A 6,046-nucleotide genomic window follows, 5' to 3' on the forward strand; every position below is an offset into this window, starting at 1 on the left:
TTCACTAGGAAATTTCTAAGTACAATTGTTCCGGAATAGAGATAAACTATACAAAATAACTCCAGAAGGTGATTGTGAGGCCTGCGAACGCGATGGTAGGTATGCCTTAAGTCTCCACAGCAATGCCCGATTAGCTAGCTAATGATCAACAAACTCCGTAGTACCTGGATCTACTAAAAATGTGCAGAAAGCGTAGCATGAGTACACCACGGCGGTACCCAGTAAGTATCAAGACTAACCTCGGTGGAGTAGTGACGAGGAATAGTCAAGATACCTACTAGGCCTAAAAACTTATACAAGTATGAATGTGAACTAATAGGGAACACTATTAATATAAAGCTAAGCATGGTAAAAAAAAAAACAAAACAACACTTGCAATAGAACACTAGAAATAACATTTAGCAACAGGGAACAAATAGGTAATAACACCGTAGAGTAAGCTGAACACAGTTTAAGTCCGGTGAAACCAAGTAAGGAAAACAAGTAACAATTCAATAAGAACAACCGCTTTCACACAAGATTTATTCAAGAATTTTCCCAAGGTACCACACCTCATAGTCACAAATCACAAGTCCCAATTCACGAACCCTAATCACTTGGCATCTTATGCCCACATTATAATTCACAATTGCACGGACAACTCACATGCTGCACGGACAAATCACGTGCCAATACCATTAATACCTTATCTGCACAGACAACTCACGTTCTAAGGGAGTGACAATATCTCATATCCGCACGGACAATTCACGTACCAGCAATATCAATAAATTGTAACCGCACTGACAACTCACGTACCAATAGTACAACTCTCACATAGATGGAAAGTATATGAGAGTACATGTAAATGATCAATAAACATCAGGATTCATCTTCTTAAACCGATGTGAGTGATTAATTACGTGTATGCTTGTGCAAGTGTTCTTTCACAACTCGAGTCAAGGTAGGCACACCAGGTAGGAAACAACACAACAAAACGTAAAATGCATAACTCACACAAGGTAGGCACACCACTACTCAAATATCATCAATAACAATGCCCCCAGGCCATCACAAGTCATCACAAATCATCCCCGACATAGCCCCCTTGTCTCGCCACGTGCGCAACAATAAAGTAAATGTCTGCCTTGTCTCGCTGGATGCGCATAATAATATTCCCGCCTTGTCTCGCCACATACGCAAACCCACATATATATAGCCCACCTTGTCATACCGCATGTGCAAATATCAATAATAACAATAGCACGGACAACTCATGTATGAACATCCCGACAATCCTCTCAACAGTATCACGTGTGCTAAAACATAACAGCACAATAGAACGACTCGCACCATATGTGCCTGTATGCCATAACATTTCCTCAAAACAATTCCAATACCACAACCACACATAACCCTCGGTTCAACAACACTTAGTACAACAACAACAACAACAATAATAATACGAGGATACGGCAAGTAAATCAACACAAGAATTTCAAAACACAAAGAAACAGAAGAACGGGTTCACAAGGAAAGGCATGACAAGTAATAATGGTTTCAACAAGAATAACTCAACAGTGAGGGAGATAGTGTGTAACAACGATATCAATTTTTGTAACTCAAAAATAGGAGAGAAAACATGTAACAATGATTCCAAATAAGAATGAGCTAACGATAAGAGAGATAACATATAACAATGATTCCAAATAAGTACAACTCAACGATAAGAGAGATACATGTAACAATGATTCTAAATAAATACAACTCAATGATAAGAGAGATACATGTAACAATGACTTCAAATAAGGATAAGTCAACAATGGAGAAGATAACAATAACTTCAATTAAGGATAATCAACTACGAAAAAAATAACATGGCAATAAAAGAGGCACTAACTTCAATTTAGGCATATAAGAGTATATTTGGCAATAAAGGGTAGACCATGAACCAATCAACTTCAAATAAGACATGTAACGGTCAATTTAGCAATGGGGGATTTAACATGATAAGACAACTTCATTTTAATGTACATAAGAATCTAAGAGTCTAAACCGGTCACATATCCACATATAAGTCGTGTAAACACTCTTCACCTCGTGTACACATCTTTCACATAGTTCAAATAGTGCAAACAAACCAATTCCTAAGGGGTAGCTCCCCCACACAACGTTAAACAAGTTACTTACCTCAAAAGCTCTCAATCAAAACTATAAAATAGCTTTTCCTTTACAATTCACCTCCGCTCGGCCCAAATCTAACCAAAAGCGAGTCAATAATATCAAATAATGCAAGAGAAATCAATTCCAATAATTAAAGCTATGATCTTTACACAATTGCTCAAAAGTCAACCTCGGGCCCGCTCGGACAAAACCTGGTTCCAATGGTAGAATACGACTATCCATGACCCCACGAGTTTGTATATGTGATTAGTTTCAAAATTCAAGTCCAAATCGACTCTCAAAACTCAAATTCTTATTTTTCAAACACTTGACAAAGTTTAACAAATTTTTACTTTGATTCACATGATTTTGATGTTAAAATCTATGATATATTGATGGAATATGATTAGAAATATATTAGAATCACTTACCCAAAGTTTGTACATGAAAATCCCTCTTCCAAATTGCCTCCTACCGAGTCTATATTCCAAAATGTAAAAATGAGACCAAAAATCATGTCCCTCATCTTTTTGTCGAGTCACAGGTGTCGCAAATGCGACCTGGGGTTCGCAAATGCGAAGAAATAATAGAAAATGCGAACCAGCTACCTAGGCCACCCCATTGCAAATGCGATCACTGGGATAGAAAATGCGAACCTAGCAGACCTCGCCTAATATCGCTAATGCGATCCAAAACTCGAAAATGCGATACCTGAGGTATCTGATCACACCGGCAATTTCCAAACTCTTCCAAACATTCCAAAATGCATCTGAAACTCATCCGAGTCCTCGGGGCTCCAAGCCAAAAATCAATACAAGTCTAAAAACATAACACGAACTCGTTCACACGATCAAATCATCAAAATAACATCCGAAAACATGAATCAGACCTCTAAAACACATGAAATCAACATGAAACTCAAGAACTTCTAAAAACACAACCATGTCCGATTCCTATCAAATCAACTCGGAATGACGTAAAACTTTGCGGACAAGTTCCAAATGACAAAATAAACTTACTCCAAGTCCGAAAATATAAATCCAAACATGATAGCTATGAAGTCAACCTACGGTCAGACTTATAATAATTCTAAGCTTTTAAATTGCCAACTTTCGGCAAAGCAACACAAATCAACTTACGGACCTCCGAATTTGATTTCGGGCACACGCCCAAGTCCAAAATCACAATACGAACCTATCGAAGCTATCGAACCACCGCTACCGGGTAGTTTTCATAGAAGTCAAATCTCGGTCAATATTTTCAACTTAAGATTCTAAAGTGAGAATCACCGATCTAAATTCATTTTGAATCATCTGAAAATCGAATCCGACCAAGCATGAAAGTAATTATATATACAATATGAATTCATTCAAGACCCTGGACCACTGAAAATGGATTGCTAAAGCTCAAAACGACCAGTCGGGTCATTACAAACTTCAACTTTAATTAATTGCTTCAGGATAAACTCGATGATGAATGTGTTTCCATGAAATGAAAAACTTCAGATTCTAATGTATGAAATAGGCTAACAATGAAAGAGATGGCACGAACTAGCAACTACATCTAAATGTATGAGAATAACCCGACAACAAAAGGACATCATGTCACAACAATTTTAATTAAGAGTAACTCAACAATAAAAGAAGTCACGTAATAATAAAAGAGGTAACAACTCCAAATAAAGTATATAAAAGTAAACTTGAAGTCACATAAAGATGTAACGATCCGTCCGGTCATTTCGGGAGTTATAGCCTTGTTTTTCCCATTTCTACTTCTTTTTTTGTTATTCAGCTATATTATGTCATATCGGGTTAGTTGGTTTGGGACCGGAGTGGTTTCAGAGTGAATTGAGATACTTAGTCTCTTAAGTAGAAACTTAAGTTGGAAAAGTCAACTGAATGCTGACCTATATGTAAACGATCTCGGATTTGAATTCTGATGGTTCCGTTAGCTCCGTTAGGTGATTTTGGACTTAGAAGTGCGTCCGAAATATTATTTGGAGGTCCGTGGTAGAATTAGGCTTGAATTAGCAAAATTCAAAATTTGGCGATTTCGGTTGGCAGTGGAAAATTTGATATCGGGGTTGGAATGGAATTCTGAAAGTTGTAGTAGGTTTGTAGTGTCATTTGTGATGTGTGTGCAAAATTTGAGGTCATTCGGACGTGGTTTGGTTGGTTTCAGCATCGGTTGCCATATTTGGAAAATTAGAAGTTCTTAGGCTTGAATCCGAGGGTAATTTGATGATTTGATGTTGTTTTGAGTGATTCAAAGGTACGACTAAGTTGGTATATTGATATATGACTTGTTGGCATTTTTGGTTGAGGTTCTGAGGGCCTCGGGGTGATTCTGGGTGGTTAACGGATTTGTTGAAGTTGGAAAATGCAGTTAGAGCTGCTGCTACTGCTATTTTCGCACCTGCGAAAAAAAGCATCGCAGGTACGAGGCCTCTAGTGCGCGTGGGGAGTGCACAAGAGCAGGCAACACTGAGCTAGGCAATATGTGCAGGTTCGAGTTGGAGATGCATCTGCGAGCCCGCAGGTGCGAAACCTAGGGCGCAGATACGGAGAAGGGAAATGTTGGGCAGGCTTCGCAGAAACGGAGCAAATGCACAGGTCACCTTCGCAGGTGCGATGGGCTTTCTGCAGATGTGTAGTCTGGGCATGTAAGTGTGTTGTGCAGGTACGGCTCCTTGGACCGCAGGTGCGGTCACGCATGTGCGACAAAATGGCCGCAGGTGCGAGGAGCCTGGGCAGAGGGTACATATTGCACACTTCGCAAATGTTGGTGCATTTTTCACCATTTTTATTCGGTGTTTGGAGCTTTTTGGGAGAGATTTGAAGAGGGAATCAAGGGGTTTTGTTAGGGTAAGTTACTTGAGCCCTAATACTTGTATATATGGTGATTTTTCGTTGTTTAATCATTATAATTAGTGAAAATGAGGGGTTAGGGCTTGGAATTTTTGGAGAGTAATTTAAGGATTTGAAGGACCAAACGATGTCGGATTTTGATTAATTTGGTATGGTTAGACTCGTGAGTGAATGAGCTTTCTAGTTTTGTAAATTTTGTCGGATTTTGAGACGTGGGCCTAGGGGCCGGATTTGAGCTAATTTCGGGTTTTGGTCTAATTTTGTAGCTGTTCTTGTGGAATTCATTCCATTAGCGCGTATTGATGGTATTGTACTAATTGTGAATAGATTTGGAGCATTTGGTGGCCGAGTACAGAGGCAAGAGCATTGCGGGGTAGATATTTGACCGGTTTTAGGTAAGTAACGATTGTAAATCTAGTCATGAGGGTACGAAACCCCGGATTTTGTATCATTCTACCATTTTTAGTGACGCACATGCTAGGTGACGGGCGTGTGGGCGTGTGGGCGTGCACTGTTGGGGATTGTGACTTGGTCCGTCCCGTAGCAACTATAAAGTTGCATATTTTGTTGAAACTATATGATACTTATATGTTTTAGAAAGAGTTTCTATAAATTGGGTTGAATGCCATGTTCGGGCCTTGCGCTAGTGCTGTTTGGACACTTAGGGGCTTTTTCTTACTATCCTCTCATTATTTTCGATTGAAAATCCATACTCAGTCATGTTTATACTTGTTTACCGCGTAACTCAGTTTTATGACTCTATTTTGATGCATATAAATGTTTTGGGCCGAATGCCCTATTTTACTTAAATGCCCGAGTGGCTTGAGAGTTTTATGATTGAGTGTGGCCGAGGGCCTGATTTGTGAAGATGAGTGTGGATCGGGGCTACCCGCCTGCAGCATACTTTATTACTATAGCACATGAGTTGTTCATGTAGCACCTGAGTTGTCTGTGCAGATTATAGCGCTTGGGCTGAAGGAGACCTCCAGATTCTGTACACACCCCCAGTGAGCGCAGGTACCTACTGAGTGCGAGTG

The sequence above is a fragment of the Nicotiana tomentosiformis genome, chromosome 4 (assembly GCF_000390325.3).
Source record: "Nicotiana tomentosiformis chromosome 4, ASM39032v3, whole genome shotgun sequence".
Taxonomy (NCBI): Eukaryota; Viridiplantae; Streptophyta; class Magnoliopsida; order Solanales; family Solanaceae; genus Nicotiana; species Nicotiana tomentosiformis.